This window comes from Podarcis vaucheri, assembly GCF_965113315.1.
Source record: "Podarcis vaucheri genome assembly, chromosome: 11".
Lineage (NCBI taxonomy): Eukaryota > Metazoa > Chordata > Lepidosauria > Squamata > Lacertidae > Podarcis > Podarcis vaucheri.
The window spans coordinates 47,418,460-47,443,919 of NC_138749.1; the positions used below are offsets into that span (position 1 = coordinate 47,418,460).

Sequence of the window (25,460 nt, forward strand, 5' to 3'; positions counted from 1 at the left end):
TTGAAATCTGCTATCCAGACAGGAAGTAAATGGCAAGCTTGTGCAATGTACAGTAGAATAGGTCACTTTATAATATCATATCTATCAATCACACTTAACTTATCCTACAAGGCAAGATCAGGCACATTTTGTGATGCAAACAAAATACTAAAAATCAGAGCTAACGTGAGCAATATAGTTATTGTTACAGCATTTAGGCATCTGAAGGCAGCCCTCTTTAGGGAAGCTTTTAATATTTGATGAATTATTGTATTTTAATGTTTTGCTGGAAGCTGTCCAGAGTGGCTGGGCAAACCCAGCCAGATGGACGGGGGTAATAATAATAATAATAATAATAATAATAATAATAATAATAATAATTTCCCTATCTTATTTATTATAAATCCATCTTGATGTAGGGTTATAGTACATTTATACAAGGTTGCTTCTGGCCAATAAATTATTGGTCTATGAGCCGATTAAAAAAGCTAGACCATGATTATATGCTTCTGAGTTAATATTATTTATTTATTTATTTATTTAGGGACGCGGATGGCGCTGTGGGTTAAACCACAGAGCCTAGGACTTGCCGATCAGAAGGTCGGCAGTTCGAATCCCCGCGACGGGGTGAGCTCCCATTGCTTGCTCCCTGCTCCTGCCACCCTAGCAGTTTGAAAGCACGTCAAAGTGCAAGTAGATAAATAGGTACTGCTCCGGTGGGAAGGTAAACGGCATTTCCATGTGCTGCTCTGGTTCGCCAGAAGCGGCTTAGTCATGCTGGCCACATGACCCGGAAGCTGTACGCCAGCTCCCTCAGCCAATAAAGCAAGATGAGCGCCGCAACCCCAGAGTCGGTCACGACTGGACCTAATGGTCAGGTGTCCCTTTACCTTTATTTATTTAGGTTTCCCTAGCCACTCTGGGCAGCTTCCAACAAAATATTAAAAATACTATAAAACATCACACATTAAAAACTTCTCTAAATGGGGCTGTCTTCAGATGTCTTCTAAAAGTCAGATAGTTGTTTATTTCCTTGACAAGGGCTTCCTCCTGCTTTGTCATAATATTGAAGAGAGAAATCTCCTGCAGGCCACTTCAGTTTTCAGAAATACTGTTTTGGGTCCTAATATAAGTTACCTTAAAGTTCACCCCCATCTGATTAGGGGCAATTACCCTCTTTCCCCAGTAGCTCTGTGTGTCTGATCCAACGTTATTTAGGAGGGGACCCAATCCACCAAAGAGGCTGGTTGTGGGACATTTTTCCCAGCAGGGGAGGAGCGGGCAGGAAACTTTCCTTCCATGAACTTCCTTAACTCAGGATCCAAACCATTATGTCTGTCTGTGTTTGCGCCTGAAGGGGTAATTGTCACTTGAGTGTCTGCAGGCACAGTCTGCACAGATTGAGAAGTGTTCTGGCCATGCATATTTTGGAGAGGGTCACTTGGAGAATTCCCATCTCTAAATCTTTACATTGCAGCTGTTAACTGTGGATTCGAAGCAACTGATGGACCTTTAAAAAGTAACATGGGAAGAGGCTTTTAACATTTTTCCACTGTGAAAAAAAATAGCCTAGAGAAGAAATGCCATTTGAAGGTGAGGCCTGCACATTCTTCCTGTACAACCCATGTATTTAATGAGTCTGCCCCATAGAAGCCCGGCTGATACTTGCCATCACATATGGGGAATAATAATAATAATAATAATAATAATAATAATAATAATAATGATGCCACTCTGGGTAGCTCCCAACAGAATATTAATAATAATAATAAATAATAATAATAATAATAATAATAAATTTTTATTTATATCCCGCCCTCCCCAGCCGAAGCCGGGCTCAGGGTGGCTAACAACACTAAAAAAGTGCAACAATATAAAAACATCATAAGAATTAATTAAAATCAAAATTAATGGCAACCATAAACTAAAGTATTGTAAAGATTGCTGAAGGAGGGAGTCAGGCTGTGCCCTAACCAAAGGCCTGGTGGAACAGCTCTGTCTTGCAGGCCCTGCGGAAAGATGTCAAGTCCTGCAGGGCCCTTGTCTCTTGTGACAGAGCGTTCCACCAGGTTGGAGCCGCAGCCGAAAAAGCCCTGGCTCTAGTTGAGGCCAGCCTAACCTCTCTGTGGCCTGGGACCTTCAAGATGTTTTTATTAGAGGACCGTAAGTTCCTCTGTGGGGCATACCAGGAGAGGCGGTCCCGTAGATACGAGGGTCCTAGGCCGTATAGGGCTTTAAAGGTTAAAACCAGCACCTTAAACCTGATCCTGTACTCCACTGGGAGCCAGTGCAGCTGGTATAGCACCGGATGAATGTGATCCCGCAGCGAAGACCCCGTAAGGAGTCTCGCTGCGGCATTCTGCACCCGCTGGAGTTTCTGGGTCAGTCTCAAGGGCAGCCCCACGTAGAGCGAGTTACAATAATCCAGTCTGGAGGTGACCGTCGCGTGGATCACAGTGGCTAGGTCAGGGCGAGAGAGGTAAGGGGCCAACTGCTTAGCTTGGCGGAGATGAAAAAATGCCGCCTTTGTTATAGCTGCAATCTGCGCCTCCATAGAGAGGGAGGTATCGAAGATTACACCCAAACTCTTAACGGACGGTGCTGGCACTAATTGCACCCCCGCAAGAGATGGGAGTTGCCCCCTCAATCCCATATCGTCCCGTCCCAGCCAGAGGACCTCTGTCTTCGAAGGATTTAACTTCAACCGGCTCCCACGTAACCATCCAGCCACAGCTTCCAAGCATCTGATCAGTGTGTCTGGGGCCGAGTCAGGATGGTCATCCATCAACAGATAGAGTTGGGTGTCATCGGCATACTGATGGCAGCCCAGCCCAAAACTCCGGACAAGCTGGGCGAGGGGGCGCATAAAGATGTTAAAAAGCATCGGGGAGAGAATCGCACCCTGAGGCACTCCACACACCAAGGAGTGGCGGGATGACAGTTCCCCCCCAAGCGCCACCCTCTGTCCCCGACCAGAGAGAAACGAGCGCAGCCATTGAAGGACTGCGCCCTGGATCCCCACGTCGGCGAGGCGGTGGTCCAAAAGTTCGTGATCGACCATGTCGAAAGCTGCTGACAGATCTAGAAGAATCAGCAGCCCCGACCCGCCTCGATCCAGCTGTCTACGGAGATCATCTGTTAGGGCGACCAGAGCCGTCTCGGTCCCATGACCAGCGCGGAAGCCGGACTGGAATGGATCCAGAGCCGATGTTTCATCCAGAAACCTACCAAGCTGTTCAGCAACCGCTCTCTCAATCACCTTGCCCAGGAATGGAAGATTCGAAACTGGGCGGTAATTGGATAGATCTAAGGGATCTAATGATGTTTTCTTTAAGAGCGGACGCACCACTGCCTCCTTCAGTTCCCCTGGGAATGTCCCGGTGCCAAGGGACAAATTGATGATATCCCCCAGGGGGGCCCGCACCTCGTCTGGACATGCTCTAATCAGCCAAGACGGGCATGGGTCGAGAGGACAAGTGGTGGGCTTTCCAGCTCGGAGGAGTCTGTCCACATCGGCTGGGGATATCCGGTCAAAGTGGTCCAATACTGGACCCGAGGACAGTCGAGGGGCCTCCAGTTCTTTTATTGTATCCAAGTTGGCAGGGAGGTCATGGCGGAGCGACAGGACCTTCTCCGCAAAAAAGCTCGCAAATGCCTCACAGCTATGTGTCGAATTGTTATTTAAATTTGGCTGTCCTTCGAGGGACGTTAAAGACCGAATTATACTAAATAATTGTGCCGGGCGAGAGCTAGCGGATGCAATGGAGGCCGAGAAGTAGGACTTCTTGGCGGCCTTCACTGCCATCTCGTAGGTTTTCATAAAAACCCTATAAGATGTTCTTGAGGCTCCGTCACGGGCACCCCGCCATACTCGCTCTAGCCGTCTGAGGTCCCGCTTCATTTTCCGGAGCTCCTCAGTAAACCAGGGAGCCCGGTTTCTGCGGGGTCGCAGAGGGCGCTTAGGTGCGATCTCATTGATGGCTGCCAGGAGCTGGGTATTCCAGCCCTCAACAAGCTCAGTCAATGAGTCGCCAGGGGGAGAAAGGTCCCGCAAGGCTTGACGGAATCTATCAGGGTCCATCAGCCTCCGCGGGCGAGCCCAAATCGGCTCACCACCTAAGCAGGGTGGGGGTGGAACATCAATCCTGGCTTTCAGAGCATAGTGATCCAACCATGGCACCTTCATCGAAGGAGACAGGATCACATCTATACCGACGCCAAAGATCAGATCCAGCGTGTGGCCTGCTTGATGTGTGGGGCCCGAAACAAACTGGGAGAGCCCTAGTGTCGCCATGGAAGACACCAGGTCCAGAGCCTGTGAGGAGGGAGTGGCATCAGCATGGATGTTGAAGTCCCCCAATACCAATAGGTTAGGGAACTCCAAGGCCCAGCCGGCCACCGCCTCCAGCAGGCCTGACAGGGTGGCTGCTGGTGCGCTAGGTGGCCGGTACACCAGCCAGACAGCCAAGCTCACCTCGGAGCCCCACACTAGGCCAACACATTCAATGCCGGGGATCGATGGCGGTGGTAGAGCCCTGAAAGAACAGTCTTCCCGGATTAATAATGCCACCCCTCCCCCCCGGCCCACAGTCCGTGACTGGTGGAGGACGGAGAAACCCGGGGGCGCCATCTCTCGTAAGGTAACAGTTACCCCTTCGCGCACCCAGGTCTCCGTCACACAAGCCAGGTCGACCCCCTGCGAGATGATGAAATCTCGCAGGGTGGCGGTTTTGTTGCCTATAGACCTGGCATTGCACAACACCAGTGACGGAGGTGAGTAATCCTTTCTCACCCTACCCTCGTCTCTCGGGATGGGGCGCAGATTGGAAGGGGTACGAGCATATCCGTATCTCGATCCCCTTCGCCTATGCCATCTGCCCCCACCGCCATACCTCCCTCGCCCCTCGACAGTAGGAATCCCAGGCCTCATACTCGCCTCCATTTACAAAGTATAAAAGCAAACAAACAAACAAACAGAAAAAAACGAAAAAAAACAATTACACCAAAGCAAAACCAATCCCCACCCCACTCAACAAACCGTCCCACCCCAACCCAAAATAAAACAAAACAAATAAGAATACATGGATAAAAAACCACCGTTTCTGGTGGTACAACAAAGTAAAAAATAAAAACACTTTTAAAACACTTTAAAATATATAACACGATTAAACATTTGCTGCCACAGCAGCAGTGTCCTTCGAGTTGTGATGGTGGTGAGTCTGGGGCCCGCCCCCAGGCCCAAGGTGGAGAATGGGCTTGCAGGGGGAGCGGTCCTCCCCAAGACTCACCGGCAGAGCGGCAGCAGCGATGTCCCGAGGCCTCCTTGGGGCCTTATATGCTGAGGTGGAGTCTGGGGCCCGCCCCCAGGCCCAAGGTGGAGAATGGGCTTGCAGGGGGAGCGGTCCTCCCCAAGACTCACCGGCAGAGCGGCAGCAGCGATGTCCCGAGGCCTCCTTGGGGCCTTATATGCTGAGGTGGAGTTTGGGGCCCGCCCCCAGGCCCAAGGTGGAGAATGGGCTTGCAGGGGGAGCGGTCCTCCCCAAGACTCACCGGCAGAGCGGCAGCAGCGATGTCCCGAGGCCTCCTTGGGGCCTTATATGCTGAGGTGGAGTCTGGGGCCCGCCCCCAGGCCCAAGGTGGAGAATGGGCTTGCAGGGGGAGCGGTCCTCCCCAAGACTCACCGGCAGAGCGGCAGCAGCGATAAAACGATAAAACATCAAACATAACAAACAATATAAACTTCCTTAAACAGGGCAGTCTTCAGATGTCTTCTAAAAGTCATATAGTTGTCTATTTTCTTGACATCTGATGGGAGGGCGTTCCACAGGGCGGGCGCCACTACCCAGAAAGCCCTCTGCATGTTCTCTGTAGCTTCACTTCTAGCAGTGAGGGGAACTGCCAGAAGGCCCTCGGAGCTGGACGTCAGTGTCTGGTCTGAATGATGGGGGTGGAGATGCTCCTTCAGGTATACTGGGCTGAGTATAAGGAATGAATATTATTGACAATAAACAGGGGCCAGCAAACTTTTTCAGCAGGGTGCCAGTCCACTTTCCCTCAGACATTGTGGGGGGCTGGATTATATTTTGGGGGAGAAAATGAATGAATTCCTAAAGGTAAAGTGACCCCTGACCATTAGGTCCAGTCGTGGCCGACTGGGGTTGCGGCATCCTCTCGCTTTATTGGCTGAGGGAGCTGGCATACAGCTTCCGGGTCATGTGGCCAGAATGACTAAGCCGCTTCTGGTGAACCAGAGCAGTGCATGGAAACGCTGTTTACCTTCCCGCTGGAGCGGTACCTATTTATCTACTTGCACTTTGACATGCTTTTGAACTGCTAGGTTGGCAGGAGCAGGGACCGAGCAACGGGAGCTCACCCCATCGCAAGGATTCAAACTGCCGACCTTCTGATCGGCAAGTCCTAGGCTTTGTGGTTTAACCCACAGCACCACCTGTGTCCTATGCCCCACAAATAACCCAGAGATGCATTTTAAATGAAAGCACGCATTCTAGTCATGTAAAAACACGCTGATTCCCTGTACCATTCGTGGGCCGGATTTAGAAGGCAATTGGGCCAGATCCAGCCCCCAGGCCTTAGTTTGCCTACCCATGACATTGAAGATGGAAAAAAGGCAAAGTGTGGATATATCGATAGGAGCTTCTTTTGAGTGTGTAGACACATCTCTTTTGTACCCTTATGGAAATGGTCATTACTATGTCAAGTTAGTACTATGGATGCTTTAGCTGAGATTCGTGCATTTGCAGGGCTAGATGACGCTTGGGGTCATTTGCAACTCTACAATTCTATTATTCTAAGCCCAGTCTTTAAAATTAAAGTAACGACTGTGCATCAGAGTTTCCAGTCAATGGCAAAAAGAGCTTTAAGTTCTATGCACACTTATCTGTAAATATTGAAATAAGTGGGACTTGCTCTCAAGAAAACACGCAGAGAATTGGTTTGCCAGACTGTGTGTTGGTAGGTCTGCATTTTACATCTGCTCTGTAGTACCTGGAAAAGCCCCAATGGCTTAATTTGTTTTCCTGATGCACCAGCTATTAAACCTTTTAAATTACTGTTGAGCCAAAAATGTATCACATTTGAATGTGGGCTATGATCCAAAATAGTATATGTTCTGTGCATGCAGAGTTTGTTTTTTTAATACTGTCCGTTTACTTTTCTGAAGTCATTTCTTAAATGTTGTTCCTTTAGAATTTCTGAATTTTTTTTTAAAAAAACCTTCCCTAAGTTTAAACAAAGATTTTGCAGTAGAATTTAATGGGAACCCATAGGGAGGTGTTGTGGATTGGTATGCTATGGCAATAGAACACTTTAATGTAAATTAATTTAATAGAAATTTAATTCCACTGGTACAGAGTTATTTCTCTCAGATTTGCCCAGTACGAATTTCTGCTGGATGGTGAATGATTGCTGGCTGCTCTTTCATATCCTGGTTGCGAGGGGGGAAAGATCATTTGGTTGCCCACATTCTTGTACATGCTGAGCCGAGAGAAATATGGATGTGTACCACCATACAGAAGCTGGAACATTATTTTTCAAAGGCTGCAAAGAGCAGCAATGAAAGTACTTCCTCCCTCTGTGGAAAGCTCATGAAAGCCCTTTCACTACAGAGGTGGAACTGATAACATGTTTTCAATTTCAGCTCTTCGATTAAGGGGCTTCTCTGTGTTGAAAAGAATGCATGAGATAGACTGTTGCTGTTTCAGTCTTTGCAGGGAATTTGTGGTATGAGCAACTAAACATTTTGTGCATGTCACTAGGCATGCTCAGTCCCTATTCTGCAATGCATGTCTGCTGTGTAAAACTGTACAGTCGTACCTTGGTTATTGAACGGAATCTGTTCCGGAAGTCTGTTCAACTTTCGAAAACATTCAAAAACCAAAGCGTGGCTTCCGATTGACTGCAGGAGCTTCCTGCACTCAATCGGAAGCCACGAAAGCTGCGTCGGACGTTTGGGTTCCAAAAAATGTTCTCAAACTGGAACACTTACTTCCAAGGTTTGCTGCCTTCGGGAGCCAAAATGTTTGAGTTCCAAGGCGTTCCAGAACCAAGGTATGACTGTACTTGTGTGTTTATGTGTACTGAATAAGTGCACAATTGTAGTTTGGAAATTAAGGATATAAGAGCTATTCCATGGGCTTTCCATGCATAACTGTGCATAGGCATAAATGGAGGAAACACCATACTTTGAAATGAATGTTTGTTTATATTTTTATTTTCTTTTTTCTGTTGATTACTTATGTTACATAGTTTTAAAAACCAATAAAACATTTAAAAACAGCAACAACAATGGAATCATAGGCAGGAAATGAAAGGGAATGAGGACCTACCACACAGTACCATACCATCTAATTGTGATGGTAGTAGAATCCTGAGCAATGAAAATTGCCTCAAGCAAAATTGCAATAGGGAACGGGATAGTTTGAAACATCCTCAAAGTTAATCAAAGTTCTGTTTTGATGAGTAGAATCCACTACTGTGTGGAGAATTGCAAATCTTATTTTTATGTTTAGATTTAGGTCATTAAAATTCAAAATGTAAATATATTGCTATATTTTGCATTTTCTTCACATTGGTGTTTGCATGTGAGCATGCATTATAAGACAGACTTAAGTTCTGGTATCTTATTTATTTATTTATTTTAACCCCTAGAGTTGAAATCTATAGCAGAATGTGTCAAAGTATTCTTGAAGTGGCCAATGAATAATACAATTTAGTTAAAGAAACGATTGCAAAGTCAGGTGTAAATCCACGGGATTATGGCAAATGGATAACTGGAGAATTTAACAGTGGATGTTTGCGTAAGGGAATGATGATCTAGTTGGGTTAATCAGGCACAAAATCAAGAACATGGGAAAGATCACAGATTTTGGTTCAAAAGACAAGAAATTGAACATGTACACATAACATAAAGGTAAAGGGACCCTTGACCATTAGGTCCAGTCGTGACCGACTCTGGGGTTGCGGCGCTCATCTCGCTTTATTGGCCGAGGGAGCCAGCGTATAGCTTCCGGGTCATGTGGCCAGCATGACTAAGCCGCTTCTGGCAAACCAGAGCAGCGCACGGAAACACCACTTACCTTCCTGCTGGAGTGGTACCTATTTATCTACTTGCACTTTGACATGCTTTCGAACTGCTAGGTTGGCAGGAGAAGGGACCGAGCAACGGGAGCTCACCCCATCGCAGGGATTCGAACAGCCAACCTTCTGATCAGCAAGTCCTAGGCTCTGTGGTTTAACCCACAGCGCCACCCGCATCCCTCTACACATAACATAATATAGAGTAAAAAGAGAGTGGTGTGCAGCATCTGCGCTGAAACAGCGTTCAAAACTCCCATCATTCTAGGCGCATTTTGTGACAAGGAATTTCATTAGTGTGAGCAGTTTCTGAGCTCTGGGTGCAGTATTGCACCTATGATTTCAGATTAAAATTGCAGAGTGGAAAAAAAGGAGGACCTTTTTCTGCCTCCCCGCTTCCAGCCACTCTCTGAAGACTGGAGAAGGGACCCTCTTAAGTATATTAGGGGGACAGGCAGGGGAAGCATGGCTTTGTTTTTTGCAGTCTTCAAATGAGGACTAGGCTATGTGGAAAATGAATATAAGATATTAGCTGCAGTTCATTCATTTTCAGCTTTGTATTCTTGTTGTAGAAAAGTGCACCTAGACATTCTGTTATTGTGCCCATAACCTAGGTTTAAGGTGCCATTTAGCTCCTAGCTTTCATATATCAGTTTCCAAAACCGGGAAACAGTGCCAGTTCCTTGCCCCTAATCACATACCAATGCTCTTAATCTGGATTGCCAATGGCTTCTCCACATTCGGAGTTGTCATCATAAGGCAGGAACAGGACATCTGTGGTGTTACAGATATTGCTGACTTCCAACTCCCCTTGGCCCTAGCCAGCATGACCATGGATCTAGAACTGGCCTCCACAGTCACTTACGGACTCACTGTTAAAAGCATGTTCTTGGAAGACAATTTTACTCGGCTATGCGTTATCGCCAAAGAAGAAGAAAGAAGAAGACCATTCATCAGGAGTGATGGGACTTGCTTGCTATAAAGGAATGTGCTTCATTCGACACTTTCTTAGGTCTGTCAATGAATCATTAGGCCTGGCATCACAACGTCTCTAGAGTAGAGTAGTGGTGGAGAATAGGGCTTCTTGCTCTTTCACGTGTATTCAGTTTGTCCTTCAAGTAACCCCTTCTTCTTCCAGTGAGTAGTGTTCTGTCTTTGGTATGATTGGGAGCAGGTCTTGGCCTCACACTCTTTCCACCCTGCCCATTACCCTTGTTTATTTTAATGTGAAATCCTCATGACCCTGCATAATGAAAGTGGCTAGAACGTAGCTTCTATACTGCGAGGTCACTGAACGGTGCTAAATCAATGTGACACTTCATGCGTTGCCCTTTGAGAGCATGGGGGCAGGAGCAGCAAAGCAGATTTCAAGCATGAGACGAAATATATTCATACAGAAGACATCTGAAAAGATTCTGTGATTCTACTTTCTTGCTGATAGCAGGACCCATGAAAGGCTTTGAGGTGACTTCGGGAAAACTGTTTAATTAGCAATGGACTGCAATCCTATACTCTCCAGCCCATGGGCCAGGACTGGCCCATGAGGGGGTCCAGTTTGGCCCGTGAGGTCATTTTCTATAAACCACAGCCATCTGCTTATCAGCTGAGGTCAGCTGCTGGGCAGGAGGATAGGGCTAAATCCTGCGTTTGGCTGCACATCTGGTTCCCAACAGAGAACAGGCTCACACAGCCAAGGTGATGGGATTTCATCTCCACTCATCAGCTGATAAGCAGGGGTTAAATGTTGCTCAGTTCAAACAGGCCCACAGGGGGAAGTCTGGCAGTTCTGGTTTTTGGAGTCTCAGTACACTTCCTTCCCCTTCTCCCCTTTGCCAGAGTCAGGGCAGAGTGACTTTGAGAAGAGAACAGGGAAGAGAAGGAAGAGGGGGTAAGATTGAAATAAACTCCCTCCTCAGAGCTGTTGGCTTGAGCCATCCTGCCCTTGGCAAACAGTGCACATTTTTTCCTTCCTCCTCTTTTGCCTGTCAGCAGCTTTCCTTCAGAAAGCTGTTCCTTGGTCAGGGCAGAATGACTGTGAGAAGAAGAGGAGGAGAAGAGAGAGGAGAAGCTGGACTCACTCTCTTCCTCTTTCTGCTTCTAGCCTGGCAAGGGAGAAAAAGAGAATCAAAGGAGCCAGACGCAAGTCCAACGGCACGAAGGAAGAAGAGAGCTCATTCTTACTCTCTGCTCCTCCTTTCCCCTTCTTGTTTTCTCACTGTCACCCTACCAAGACCGTGGTGCAAGGAGAGGAGGGAAAGAAAGCACCATTGGCAAAGGGTTTTCAAACAGGATTGCACTGAAGTCCCGGGACTTCAAAGCACAGCATCCGTTGATGTCAGGTGATTATCAGGTGAGTCTCAGGTGGACAGCACTTCTCACCTGTCACATTTGGCCCACCGGGGTGGGTGGGGAGATAATGATCTGCCCCCCATCCCACCAGAAAAGGTTGCTCACCCCTGTTATGGCTGGTTTCCTGGACGCAAGCCCGATTGAACTCATTGATAATAACTTTTGAGTAGGCACGCAAACATTTCACATTGTAAAGGACTTCAGACGTCTTAAAGAAATCTCAACTCCTGTTGCTACGAACTGCAACCGTACTTGAATTTTTCAGCATTATTGATTCCCTTTTGCCACATTGCTTTAAGTGGCTATGGCAACGAGTGGACCTAGTGGCTACTCTGAAAAGGGAGGCCTGGCGTTTGACTTCTAGCGGCTGGTGCATGATGCACCATCAGTAAGTGTGGCTGGCACTGAGCTGTTCAAGCATGCCTTGGTCTCCTCTGGTCTCTTCCGTTTCTCAGTCTTTCTACTTTTTATTCAGTATAGGCATTGCTGGTTCTTGTATAGGACCTTGTTGGAATTTCTTTGCCCATCAGCTGGTCTTGCTGTTTCTTTGTTTTGTTTTGTTTTTGCTCCTCTCTATTGATTTGGTGGCAGGTGTACTTAGAGAGTGGCAGTGATTAAACAGGATAATTGGCCACACTGTGTGGTAGGTATGAGGTATTATCAGGTAAGGCTGAAGGACGTTAGCCCAGTGTTTCCCAAGTTTTTTGGGCCACCCTCCACTTGGTTCCATAAAATCATTCCCAGTACCCCTAACCCCCACTGAATGAATTGTTCAGAATAGTTTTACATGAGCCATTAAGGAAGACAATAGCACAATAAAATTCAAAACAGTAACAATTAATTGCACATTTATTCAAAATCCAATTAAAACTGTGTAAGTTTAATTAATTCAACAAAACTGATGAACTTGATCCACTGGGACCAGCTTTTCAAAGTCTGATAGTCATTTAGCAAGAGTCTTAGATGCCACATTTAGCAACTACTTCACTGTTCAGTGAATTCTTAATGTGATGGATGGGCTAGATGAAGTGATACCATAGATATTCAGTTCAAAAGAGAAAAAAATTACACTTGCTTCTTTATAGCTATAGGTTTCCCAGAAGAAGAAGAAAACCTAACTTATTAGGCATGAGTGTAAAGCACTGCTGCACACAAAAATAAATATATGCTCTGATCTAACCTTGTAGCTAAAAAAAGAATATGCAGCAAAGAATATTGCATGAAAAATATTTTTTACACATTCTTACTAATGAAAACATAAGGCAGATGTATGGAAGTGCTGCCTTGGGCCAAATAATCGGGGGGGGGGGGCAGTCACATTGCCTGTGCCTGCGACATCACACATGCAACATGTGTGTGGCGTTGGGAGGAAGTGCATGTTTAGGAGAAGGCCTTGCCTGCCCCGCTGCGGCTCCCCCCTCTCGCCCTCTGGAAGAACCTACCGTATTTTTTGCTCTATAAGACTCACTTTTTCCCTCCTAAAAAGTAAGGGGAAATGTGTGTGCGTCTTATGGAGCGAATGCAGGCTGCGCAGCTCTCCCAGAAGCCAGAACAGTAAGAGAGATTGCTGCTTTCACTGCGCAGCGATCCCTCTTGCTGTTTTGGCTTCTGAGATTCAGAATATATTTTTTTCTTGTTTTCCTCCTCCAAAAACTAGGTGTGTCTTGTGGTCTGGTGCGTCTTATAGAGCGAAAAATACGGTGCCTTTGATGATTCACCACACTTGGTTTGGCAATTCAACCTTCTCCAACCCCTTGATAATGGGCGGGGGCCCTGAGCCCCCTGCTAAGGAATATCGAGGGAGCTGATGACATCTCCGCCCCCTAGGAGTTGGCACACCTGAACTAGCTTATGAGAAAATCAATAGTCCCATCTCCAGCAATCGGAGAGTCCCCCATCGCCAGAGGCCAGCAAACTTTTTCAGCAGGGGGCTGGTCCACTGTCCCTCAGACCTTGTGTGTGTGTGTGGGGAGACTATATTTTTTTTTGGGGGGGGGGAATGAACAAACTCCTATGCCCCACAAATAACCCAGAGATGCATTTTAAATAAAAGCACACATTCTACTCATGTAAAAACACGCTGATTCCCGGACTGTCCGGGATTTAGAAGACGATTGGGCCGGATCCGGCCCCCAGGCCTAGGTAATCTCAGTTCCCCCCAAGTGGTTGCACTTCACATTTTGGGAACCATTGGAGTAGCTACAAGACTTGCCTTCAAGGCTCTGGGACCCATTGACAGGGTAAGGAGCACTTCTGAGGACAACCTGTAACAGCTGCCCAGAGCTGTGGAGCCCCAGGCGGGTGTGAAACAGGAAGTCCTCCTTACTCGGAAGAGTGGAGCAGATGGAATGCTCTCTTTCACCCTTGGCTCATCCACAGTGTGTTATAAGCAGTTGCTATCTCAAGCCATGGTTCTATATTGTAGATCTGCTCTTGTTAAAATAATAGAAGTGACCCAGAACAATCAACCTTGTACCATACCTCCTTATTCCTCTTTGTGGGCACAGTGTTCTGGTTAATACATTATTGTCCACGGGTAATAACTATTGTCCAAAAAATAAAAATAAAAAGTGGAGAAAGAAAATAATATGCTTTTTTTCTCCCTTTCTTTTTTATGCAGGGAAGTTTTAACTAAAATCATTCTTGTTTGCAATTATTTTCAAGATAGACTAGTTTGTCATGCTTGGATAACGAAGATGATTTATTATTTAAAACACTGAATATTTATAGAAGCTTTTATTGTAAACAAGACATGTAGACATTATTCATAGCTTTGTAGTTTACTGCTTAAGCAGAAAATCTGAAAAATATCCTCCCCATCTCCAAAGAAAAATATTCATGTATATTTATAGGGAATGGAATGTTGTTCACTAAGTTTCCAGTATGCAAAGCCTAATGTCTCAAGAAATAATAGCAGTTCGGCTTGGGCTCAAGGACATTTCCCATCAAAGTCGTATAATAAATTTACCCTTTTGCTGAATATTCTATCCATTTGAATATACAATAATTGCCAAAGGCTCATTTCTGGGGGAAAAGACTATTAGGCTTTCATCACTGCACAAGCTAAGGGGCTGCTGGTTTTTCAGGGTTATTGATGGCACAGCATGAAAAGAAATGAAAACTTTTGAAAAAATGGATCTTATTTTGGAACAGTGTTTTTTTTCCCTTTTAGCAAATATGTTTATTCTGTCTCTAAAGCCTTTAAACATTACTGTGCAGCAGCAGCAGCAAATTGTGTAAAAACTAACAAAGGGATCCCATTGCTTTAAACACAGAATTGGCTTATTTCACATGGGGGGGGGGGAGACAAAATCATCTTAAGGGAAAACATGTTACATAATTTCCAGGAACAGAGAGTAGTACAATATAATTCGCGAGAGGCAGAAAACACAGGCCATTGTTTTTTTGTAAAGATAAAGATTGTACGATATCCACCATTATGGACTTCTAAGTACCACTTACTAAGACAGCTGCTATGCCGCTCTTAATCACAGTTTGTAGGAACAATGGAAGCTGCCTTATACAGTGGTACCTCAGGTTACATACGCTTCAGGTTACACACTCCGCTAACCCACAAATAGTGCTTCAGGTTAAGAACTTTGCTTCAGGATAAGAACATAAATCGGGCTCCAGCGGTGCGGCAGCAGCAGGAGGCCCCATTAGCTAAACTGGTGCTTCAGGTTAAGAACAGTTTCAGGTTAAGAACGGACCTCCGGAACGATTTAAGTACTTAACCTGAGGTACCACTGTACTGAGTCAGACCATTGGTCCTTCCAGATCAGCAGTGACTCTTTTGGGGTTTCAAGCAGAGATCTTCTCCCAGTTTTCTTCCTACAAACCAGATGCTCTACGTCTACTACTAAGCTATGGCCATTTCCTCCAGAGTGTTGCTTGAAGACGCACTAGCTATTATGATCAAACCTCCTGGGTACCATTCAAAACATTTATGGCATTTGCTTGGTGCAGGATCGTGTTCAAAATTAGCCAGGCGCCAGGTATATATTTCACCTATCAGTCACTTGTGACCAAGTGAAGATGCCTGGGTGTCAGGAGGACTCCTGACATCTCCACCATCTGGGGATCATTGGATCTGGACTGTTTTCACACACTAATACCACATCCTGTAGAATTCTATCAGTTACGGTATATTTTATCTGCACAACCAGAATGAATTTCAGGAACCAAAATGCTTTTTTCTGTGCAGCCTGAGCAGGAGCAGTGAACCATGTTATATTTAATGGTTGTAGCTTCTTTTCACTTACCGCTCCCCGTGGCCATGCTCACAGTTGTAAATAATATTCTTACGTTACAAAGAATGGTCCGTGCCACCATTAAGAAAAAGAGATAGGAGCAGGCTAATATGTACTGTATGTAGACTATCCCTGGATTAAATGACTTTGATTTTTTAAGTTCTCAAACTTCTTAACCTAGCTCAAGATTGTCATCTGAACTAGCTATATGTTTAATGGATAATCACAGTCGGTCCATCATTTGAAAAATAAGACTTTAGAGCTGTCTTGCCCCAAAATGGTAACTAAACATTCCTTCTTGGCAACTGTAACCTTGGTTTAAGGAGCCATTTGGCACCTAGCTTTTATATCTGAGTTTCTAACACTGGTGCAGGAACCTGCCTCCATTTGTCTTTTTACAGACTGATGATGAGTGCCTTCCTGAGAGATGCATAGACAGAAAGAATTTTATTTATTTCTTATTAGAGGCAGACATTAGCAGTACTAGGTGCTGCTAGGTGATATCTGGTTTTCAACATTGTGATATATCACCAGCTGAACATTGCAATATACTGATATATCACAGTGTCTGAAATTAGGAAGGACCTATGTATAGGCATTAATGGGATGCGGGTGGCGCTGTGGGTTAAACCACACAGCCTAGGACTTGCCGATCAGAAGGTCGGTGGTTCAAATCCCCACAATGGGGTGAGCTCCTGTTGCTCGGTCCCTGCTCCTGCCAACCTAGCAGTTTGAAAGCACGTCAAAGTGCAAGTAAATAAATAGGTAGCACTCCGGCAGGAAGGTAAACGGCGTTTCCGTGCGTTGCTCTGGTTTGCCAGAAGTGGCTTAGTCATGCTGGTCACATACGCCAGCTCCCTCGGCCAATAAAGTGAGATGATCGCCGCAATCCCAGAGTCGGCCATGACTGGACCTAATGGTCAGGGGTCCCTTTACCTTTATGTAGAGGCATTGGCTGGCATCAGGTTTTTCCTGCATTGTGATTTTTCCTGTGATTTGCTGCTCCCTGCAGGAAGCAGGGGAGAGCTGAGCTGGCAGAGTTAACAGGGTCTGCAGCAATTGAGAGAAGCTGAAACCAGAGGCAGTCACCTAGACCCATGAGACCAAAAACTATGGATGGGGACTAGGGGTGGGCGATATATCAATATTTTGTCTTTTATTGGTATGAACTTCAGACCACGATAAAGGTTTCATCCCCACCCCATAATATATCAAGATTGCACTGCCCAGCTGGCCTTGAAGACCCGACAGGCTGGAAGCAGCACTTTACTGCAAAGTAAATGGTCATTTCCTGCCTGCCCTATCTGCAAGGCATAAAGCCCTGCCGCCTCTCAGCTGGCGTTGCAGAGTAAAGGGCTTTACTTTTCAGTAAAAGCTGCTGGTGCAGGCCCAGCTGGCCTCTTGCTAGAGACAGACCTAGCATAACAATAAGCTTCCCTGACAAGGCAGGGAGATTCCGATCAGCAAAGATATGATATCAGGCTAAGTGGGATATCAGGGTCTCTACTCTGCCTAGCAAGAGGCACAGTGTGTGCCTTAAAGCCCGTGGATCTTATGCAGAAAAAGAAACTTTGTTTGCTGATTGGAATCTTCGTTCTAGGTGATTCCGATCAGCAAACCAAGTTTCTTCTTCATGATAAGATCAATGTGGCTTGACTCCTGCTTATGTTCAGGCAAGGAAGCAACAATTTACTTTTGCAGTAAAGGGCTTTATGCATTTGAAAACAAAGGTGCAGACTATGCTGATGACTGAGCTGCTTGCTGTCATTTCAAATTTTAATTGTTGGTTTTAAATACATTGTGATGTATTTTAAGTATTGTTTTTAACATGTTTGTTTATATTATTCTTTATTCTGTGACTGATGTTTTTAAATGTTGTAAGCTGCCTTGAATTCCAACTCGGCAGGATATAAATATATTACATAATAAATAAATAAAATAGTATCAGAGGCAGTGGGGTGGAATCCATGTACATTATTTTGAGTTTCTTGGAGGATTGACACTATACAGTTCTAGTAAGTAACACATAATTTTACATCTCTTTTTTATTGGTGTGGCTCAATATTAAGAACACATATTTTTCAATGTGTTCTTTTAAAAACACAAAATATATAAGAAATATACCTACACTAAATTATAGAGTGGTGGTGAGTAGAGCTACATACATGCAGAACTACATACACGCAAGAATGAATTTCAATGGGAACAAATGCAAGGTTATAGACTTAGGCTGCACAAATATAAGATGGGGACACCTGGTTTGCCAGTAGTACATGTGAAAAGGATCTAGGGCAGGGGTCTGCAACCCGCGGCTCCGGAGCCGCATGTGGCTCTTTTACACCTTTGCCGCGGCTCCGGGGCAGATACTAGCGAGGGGAGGAGGCGCATTGTGCACCCCGACACTCCCCACTGTGGCGGGCGCTGTACTGGCTGTGACGTCGCATGGGGGCGATGCATGCGTTAGTCACACACCGTCCCGACGTCACCTTCCCGCCCGCTGTCAGATCGCGGCTCCGGAGATATATTTGTTTTAAATGTTGCAGTGGTTTTGCGGCTCCCAGTTTTTTCCCCCTTCGGAAACGGGTCCAAGTGGCTCTTTTTGTCTTAAAGGTTGCAGACCCCTGATCTAGGGGTCTTAGTAGACCACAGGCTTAACATGAGCCAACAGTGTGGTGCAGCAGCAGGAAAGCTATTCTGGGCTGCATCAACAGAAATATAGTGTCATAAACCCTGCTCAATTCTGCCTTGGTCAGACCACACCTGGAATACTGTGTCAAGTTCTGGGTGCCACAATTTAAGAAGGATATTAACAAGCTGGAATGTGTGCAGAGGAGGACAACCAAGATGATCATGGGTCAGGAAACCCAGACTTATGAGCAACAGTTGAGGGAGCTGGGTATGTTTAGCCTGGAAAAGAGGAGACTGAGAGGAGACGTGATAGCTGTTATGTACTGAAGTTCTCACCCTGGGCCAGCAGGAGAATACTGTAGATAGTTCAGGTCTACATATTCAAATAAAGGATTGAAAGTGACGTTCTGAGATTTGATAGTTACAGAAAATGGTTACTGTTGCGTTGTAGTGGAGCTCTATATAAGCAGGCTGGCTGAACCCTTCAGTTCAGTTCTGTTCTGGCCTGTGAATAAACAAGAGCTGTTTGAAGAATTGCTGTGTCGTCTGATATGTTCACCCACAACTTAACAATAGCCACCTTCAAATATATGATGGGGTGTCACATGGAAGATGGAGGCTCCGGAGGGGGCAGGACCTGAATGAATGCCTTCAGGTAACAAGAAAGGAGATGCTGACTAAACAACAGGAAGAACATTCTGACTAAGAGCTGTTCGACAGTTGAAAGGACTCCCTTGGTCGGTGGTACACTCTCCTTCCTTGGAGGTTTTTAAGCAGAGGTTGGATGGCCATCTGTAACCTAGTTTTCTGGTGCCAAGTTGGCACCTAGATTGTCTACTTGACTTCTAACACCAATCTACACCAGTTCCCAATTTTTTACAGGGCCAAGTTCAAGGTGTTACTGTGAGTATATAAAGCCCTTAACAAAACAGTAATATATTCTCCAGAAATCTTTAATGGTTTGGTTAAGCATGCTACCACTGAGTAAATTTTCATTTAATTATATGCATCAAATTTAGATTCCATTCCCCCCCCCCCAGTATTTCCCCAGATTATTATAAGCTCCAACCTTATTTTAGGCATTGTGATATATCAAGATATCATAATGTTTAGCTGGTGATATATCGTGATATTGAAAACAAGATAGAGTGGTACCTCACAAGACGAACGCCTCGCAAGACGGAAAACCCGCTAGATGAAAGGGTTTTCTGTTTTGGAGGCGCTTCGCAAGACAAATTTCCCTATGGGCTTGCTTCGCAAGATGACAGCCCATAGGTAAATATCCGGGACAGCGGGGAAGCGCAGCGCGTCTTCCCCACTGTCCTCGGACCTCTTCTGAAGCCGGGCGGTGGGGCGGGAACGCCTACTCCCACTGCCGCCGGGCTTCGGAACGCTGCTCCGAAGCCGGGCGGGGGGGGGGGCGGGAACACCTTCTGAAGGCGGGCGGGGGGCGAAAGTCTTTGTCCCCCCTGCCTGCCTTCCCAGGGGCTTTTAAATCGCCCCGGACAGCGGAGAAGTCCTCCGCTGTCCCGGGGCGATTTTAAAATGCCGCCCGCCAGCATTTTAAGATCGCCCGGACAGCGGAGAAGTCCTCCGCTGTCCCGGGTTTTTTTAAAATGTTTGGGGTGGGAAGAAAAGCCCTTGTCCCCCCCCCCCAGCCTTCAGAAGACTGTCCCCGGACCTGGTCTGAAGGCGGTTTCCCTAGGAACGCATTAATTGATTTTCAATGCATTCCTATGGGAAACCGTGCATCGCAAGATGAAAAACTCGCAAGACGAAGAGACTTGCGGAAGGAATTAATTTCGTCTTGCGAGGCACCACTGTATTGCCTAGCGCTAATGGGGACCTCAGCACACATGCAAGTCCCATTCCATTGTTAAACTTTTATGTGTTTAGCAGAGATAAGGCAGGGTTCCCAGTTATAAGAAGACTTATAAGCACTCTCAGATGAACGTTCTTAGACATCCTAATGAGAAGCCTCCATGTCTGGAGACATCGCTGTCTCATGTATACTTGTGAGCCCTTCTCTCCTTCATATTTTTTTTAGCTCTAGTGTGTTCAGACAAGTGCCTGAAATGCTCTTCAAAAGAAGCACAGGAAGAAGAGTTTCAGTCATCAAAGTGGTGAAGTACCTATAAGTATCTTTTGTTTCTACAGGGTATTCCTTTGGAGCAAACTTAGCAACTCAGTAGCAAAACTAGAGAATGGCATAGGAATACAGTACAGTTTTCATTGTGTCGCTGTCAAAAAACAAAGGCTGTATGTGTGTGGTGCTTCTTTTTTTTCAACTGCTAATAATGTTTTTAATGATACATTTCAGTGACTTTGGGGGATGAGGTGGATGGGATAGTAATTCTTGGGATACAGATGGAGAGCCAGGCAAGTCACTGAAGGTTCTAGACAAGGTCATCATCTTCCAACTAGGGGGGGGGGGATGCATTGATTAGTTTCCTTTTGTTACTTTTATTGTTTTCCTCCACTTCTGCAACCCATAGCAATTTAACCACTTATACCTGTATGCCATTGCTATCTGTCTCTGTCTGTCAGTGGTAACTCATACTTTAAACATCAATGTCGTGCTCATGCATAGAATATAACAGAGATGGATTGATCCATTTTGGATGACAAATTGTGACTAGCGTGTAATCAAGGGGTGATAATAGTGGGTCAGAATATGTCGACAATGCTGATAATGAGTCTCTGGTCGGCAGCCTGCGAAGATATAAAGCATGCTCTTAAAGCCAATGCAAACTATAAATTAGGTTTTAAGGCGACTCTTTAAACACAAATGTGAATGCTTTTGCCAAAACAGTGACCTATTTCAAAACTTTGTGGGCTGTTTCCTTGCTTCTTTCTAAAGCTAGGATATGCTTACGTTGTCTATTGTTAATTATAAAAGTGCTGTATCAACACATGGCCGTTTACATTTATTCAGTTTAAAAAGAAAATTCTATTGTGGGAATTCAGCTCGTTTCCTGCCGCTGTTGGCACTAAATAAGTAGGTGGAGGACTTTTTTTTGTTTCCTACACAATTACATGAGTTTTGTTTGTTTGTTTATTTTTAAAGAAGCTAAAACAACTTGGTCAAAGGGAAGCTAACTTTGAATAACATTCCCTGCATTGATTGGAAGTTTTTTTTTTTTAAAGTTACACAATATTTCACTTTGCAAATGATCTAATTTCCCCTTAATGATGGCTTTAGAAGTAGAGAATGGTCTGCAACAATGCTAGTAATGTCTGACCAAGAAGCATACCAGGAGGTATTTAATGGAAGAGTTGATGTCTTGTTCTGCAGATTGAATAGCATCACCCCTGTTTGTGGCAAAGATACCCCTGTCTCCTGTGCTAATCTTTGGCTAGACTATCAGTGATTAGAATAAGGACCAATGTCCTCCAAATGTTTAGCCCAGGAGTGGCTCACCTAGTGTGGTAGGACTACAGCAGTGGCCTTCCAGCAATGGAAGTGGCTGCCACTTTCCAGGAAGCTTAGTGATGAGACGGTGGTAAGGTCAGGCCTTTACACATGCACCAGCAGAGCCAGTCTGGTGCTTCTAGCAGTTCACTCACACAGCCTCCACCCTGCATTGACTCCAGTGCCAGAAGACTATTGCTGAAGCTCCACTCCATTGGTCAATCCATTCCTGGGTTAGCCTGTAATTCACAGAAGCACCCCCAGGCCTACGGTGGGTGACTTGTGTAGGGCTATCTGATGATATTAGACTGGTTATGTGTCCTGCTTTACACAGAACAGAGGACTATAAGGTGACTGAAGGGCTATTGAGGGATGCTCCTTTATTTTAAGGGTTGTCTGGTCAAAGTCCAATTTAAAGATCAAGGAAGAATAGAGGTCTTGAAGTTGCCCATGATGACTTTAGCAACCTGGACAACAGACCAATCAGGCTGATAAGCCACCTGGTCACCGTCTTCCTAACTGTGGTGAGATGTGTTGCATTGCTATTTAAGTTAGAGCAATAATTTCTAAACTTGCATCTGTACATATAAATTAGCGTGTGCAGATTTTATCACCCTTGTCTTCATTCCCCCTCTTGTTTTGAATGATGCATTTCCTCTTTTCTAGTGATCTGTAAGGGGCCACCCTAGATTGCTATTGACTCAGCCAGGTAGCCAAGTGAATTAATCTGCCTTAGGCTTGCAGGGGTGGTGTGTCTCGTTTCGTTGCTTGAGGTGAAATGGGAAATGCAGCACTTCCTAACCTGGCCTCACTGCCGCACCAGCTCCCGGGCCGTAACTCTTGCGTCACCTCTGCCAGCAGAGAAGTGGCTCCAGCATAGACACCAATTTAAGGCGATATTCAGATCTCATGAGATCTCTTGGGCTACCTGAGACCTCAGCAGGAGCTTGCCAGAAATTGGCGTTGATGTCCATGCCACTTCTCCACCAGCGGAGGCGGTGAGGGGTCCACAAGGGCACTGCCCCAGGGGCTGAGGTGGCTCCTTCACTGCTATTCATGGGTGTACGGTTCCTGTTAGGCAGCACCGTGTGTGGGAATAGAAAACAGCAGGAATCGGTGCAGCAGAAAGACTTGCTAAACTATATGCCATAGCAAAATGTCTCGGGGCAGCACAGTTCCTATCTGAGCAGGGACTTCAATCTGGGTGTTACTTGTTCAAATACAAACTTCCTTTGCTCAGACCCACCAATCCACACTGGTTCTAGTTAGACATGGCCTGAGCTAATGCAGCCATGGTCCCTGCATAAGGCTTTCAGAAATAGATACCGATTTTATTCCATAGTGTTGTTTGGTACTTTTATCCCAGCTGTCTGCAATGATCTGACATTGCATTTGCTAAATACAAGGATCACTTCAATGGAAGAGAGCTGAGTCATTTGTACCAAGTTCTAATGTGAGAAATGGAAACTTTGTAATGAATTGCACAAAAAGTAATTTTGCCAGTAATGCCAAAGTAGTCATACCTCGGAAGTCAAACCGAATCTCTTCTGGAAGTCCGTTCGACTTCCAAAATGTTTGGAAACCAAGGCGCGGCTTCCAATTGGCTGCAGGAAGCTCCTACAGCCAATCAGAAGCCACAGAACCCGCATCAGACGTTCGGGTTCCAAAGAACGTTTGCAAACTGGAACACTCCCAGGTTTGTGGTGTTCGGAAACAAAAACATTTGACTTGCAAGGCATTTGACATCCGAGCTATATTCCTGTTCTGTGGTGCCTCTGTGGTGTTTATATATATAAAAAATAAGATGTATGCAATTTTCCCAATAGCTGTAAGAACCTCATTCTAAGAAATACACAGTATTGCTGTTCAGTATCAGAAATTTATTCTGGCTACATACTATCTCTGAAAGAATTTCTGTCTCAGAGGACTTATATGACAGTTCATTTCTCAGTGTTTGATGCTGTGTACAGGCTGTACTACAAACCGGCCTTTTGTAAATTGCTAATAGCAAGGCCACATCATGGATGAGGCACAATGTCTGAGATCAGCTTTTTATGGCGGAATTAAATGTTTAGGAATAGGTGTTGTAGGCACAGAGAATGTGTCTCTAGAAACAGATGCTGAATAATTCACAGAGGCTTCAGAATTTTTGTGGGATATTGCTAATAATTGTTCAGTAACTTTCTGCCACTATGTAAACAAAAAATACATTAAGATGGCATAGTGAAATATGCTGTTAATTATTTCACAGGACATATGCAAACCCTGTGGGTTGCTTGTTGACTTAAAATAAGACTTCTTTGTTTGTTCATTGTCAGTAGTATTGCAACTTCTCTTCCCAGAACAGCATAGACTCGAAAGTTACTGTACAGTGATCTCAGTATCATTGTGAAGAGTTTATATTCAAATATAATGTTTTTAAAGAATGAAAAGCGTAGGGTAGATGCTAGAGATTAATTATGATTACATTCAGAAAAATTATATGAATGATACATACAGTATGTTGGAAATTGCTCACTCATGTCTAGGATGGCTGGCCCCTGACCAGTTTCTAAAGGGTTCAAACCTCATGAAAGATGAGATTTAAGTAGGTCTTATACTGTGAAGGTGACTTTGATCAGTGGAAGGTGGTCATGGTAGCAAGAAGATGATTTATATGTTCATTTATATATTTAAAACTGCTAAATATTTGCAGTTTTAGTTAACATTAAGAACCCGTAGAGATATGTAGAGAGCCAGTGTGGTGTAGTGGTTAAGAGTGGTAGACTTGTAATCTGGTGAACTGGGTTTGATTCCCTGCTCCTCCACATGCAGCTGCTGGGTGACCTTGGGCTAGTCACACTTCTTTGAAGTCCCTCTTCAAGGAAGGGAAAGGAGAATGTTAGCTGCTTTGAGACTCCTGAAGGGGAGTGAAAGGCGGGATATCAAATCCAAACTCTTCTTCTTCTTCTTCCTCAGCCCCACTCACCCAGTGGCGTAGCGTGGGGGTGCAGGGGGGGCCGGCCGCACCGGGCACAACATCTGGGGGTTAGGGTTAGTGTGCGCAAATCCACGGGTTAGGGGGCGCAAATTACTTGCCTTGCCCCGGGTGCTGACAACCCACGCTACGCCACTGCACTCACCTCACAGAGTGTTTGTTGTGGGGGAGGAAGGGAAAGGAGAATGTTAGCCGCTTTAAAACTCCTTCCGGTAGTGATAAAGCGTGATATCAAATCCAAACTCTTCTTCTTCTTCTTCTACTTATGACATTCTTGCCATCTAAATCAATCCCTTAATTACCTGGTCTACTTTCCAGAAAGACACCATGGTGTTAGTGATCTCCCATTGATCCATTGTTAATTTCTGGCTGTGGATCAGAGAGATGCTCCTGTACAATCTGCTATGGTTTTCAATTTGTATTTATGCACACTGACGCCCACTGCTCAAATGTGCATTAATGATATCATATCACAGCAAGTATTCTGACACAATTCCTTGATTGCATCATTGGCGGATTTTGGGCTTTCAAATTTCAGTGATGCCTTTTGCAGTGCCAAGAATTGGCGCCCCCTGCCTTTTGCTTTCTGTTCTAAGTCATTGTTGCAGTGTCCCCTGCGACACCCTCTTGACTTCACCCAGTGCGGGTGAACCAGTTGCGGTCCCCTAATTATACCTCTGACTGCATGCGTTTTACACTTGTGCAAATTGCACACGCTCCAGTTCTGAAATTGGTTTTAGATATTATCCAAGTTAAACTGGAACACGGAATG

General features: G+C 45.3%; 1 protein-coding gene across 4 annotated transcripts in view; it reads left to right on the top strand.

Moving 5' to 3' along the window:
- The window catches only part of PRR16 (proline rich 16), a 160,912-nt gene that overhangs the window by 73,389 nt on the left and 62,063 nt on the right, over positions 1-25,460 (top strand). Inside the window, exon 1 of one of the 4 annotated variants that reach the window (XM_082191632.1) lies at positions 19,086-19,202. The exons of the other annotated variants lie outside the window; for them this stretch is intronic. The gene's annotated coding sequence lies outside the window, so the exon portion shown is untranslated. Of the gene's footprint in view, positions 1-19,085; positions 19,203-25,460 lie in introns of those variants that run through there. 4 annotated transcript variants of the gene reach the window in all.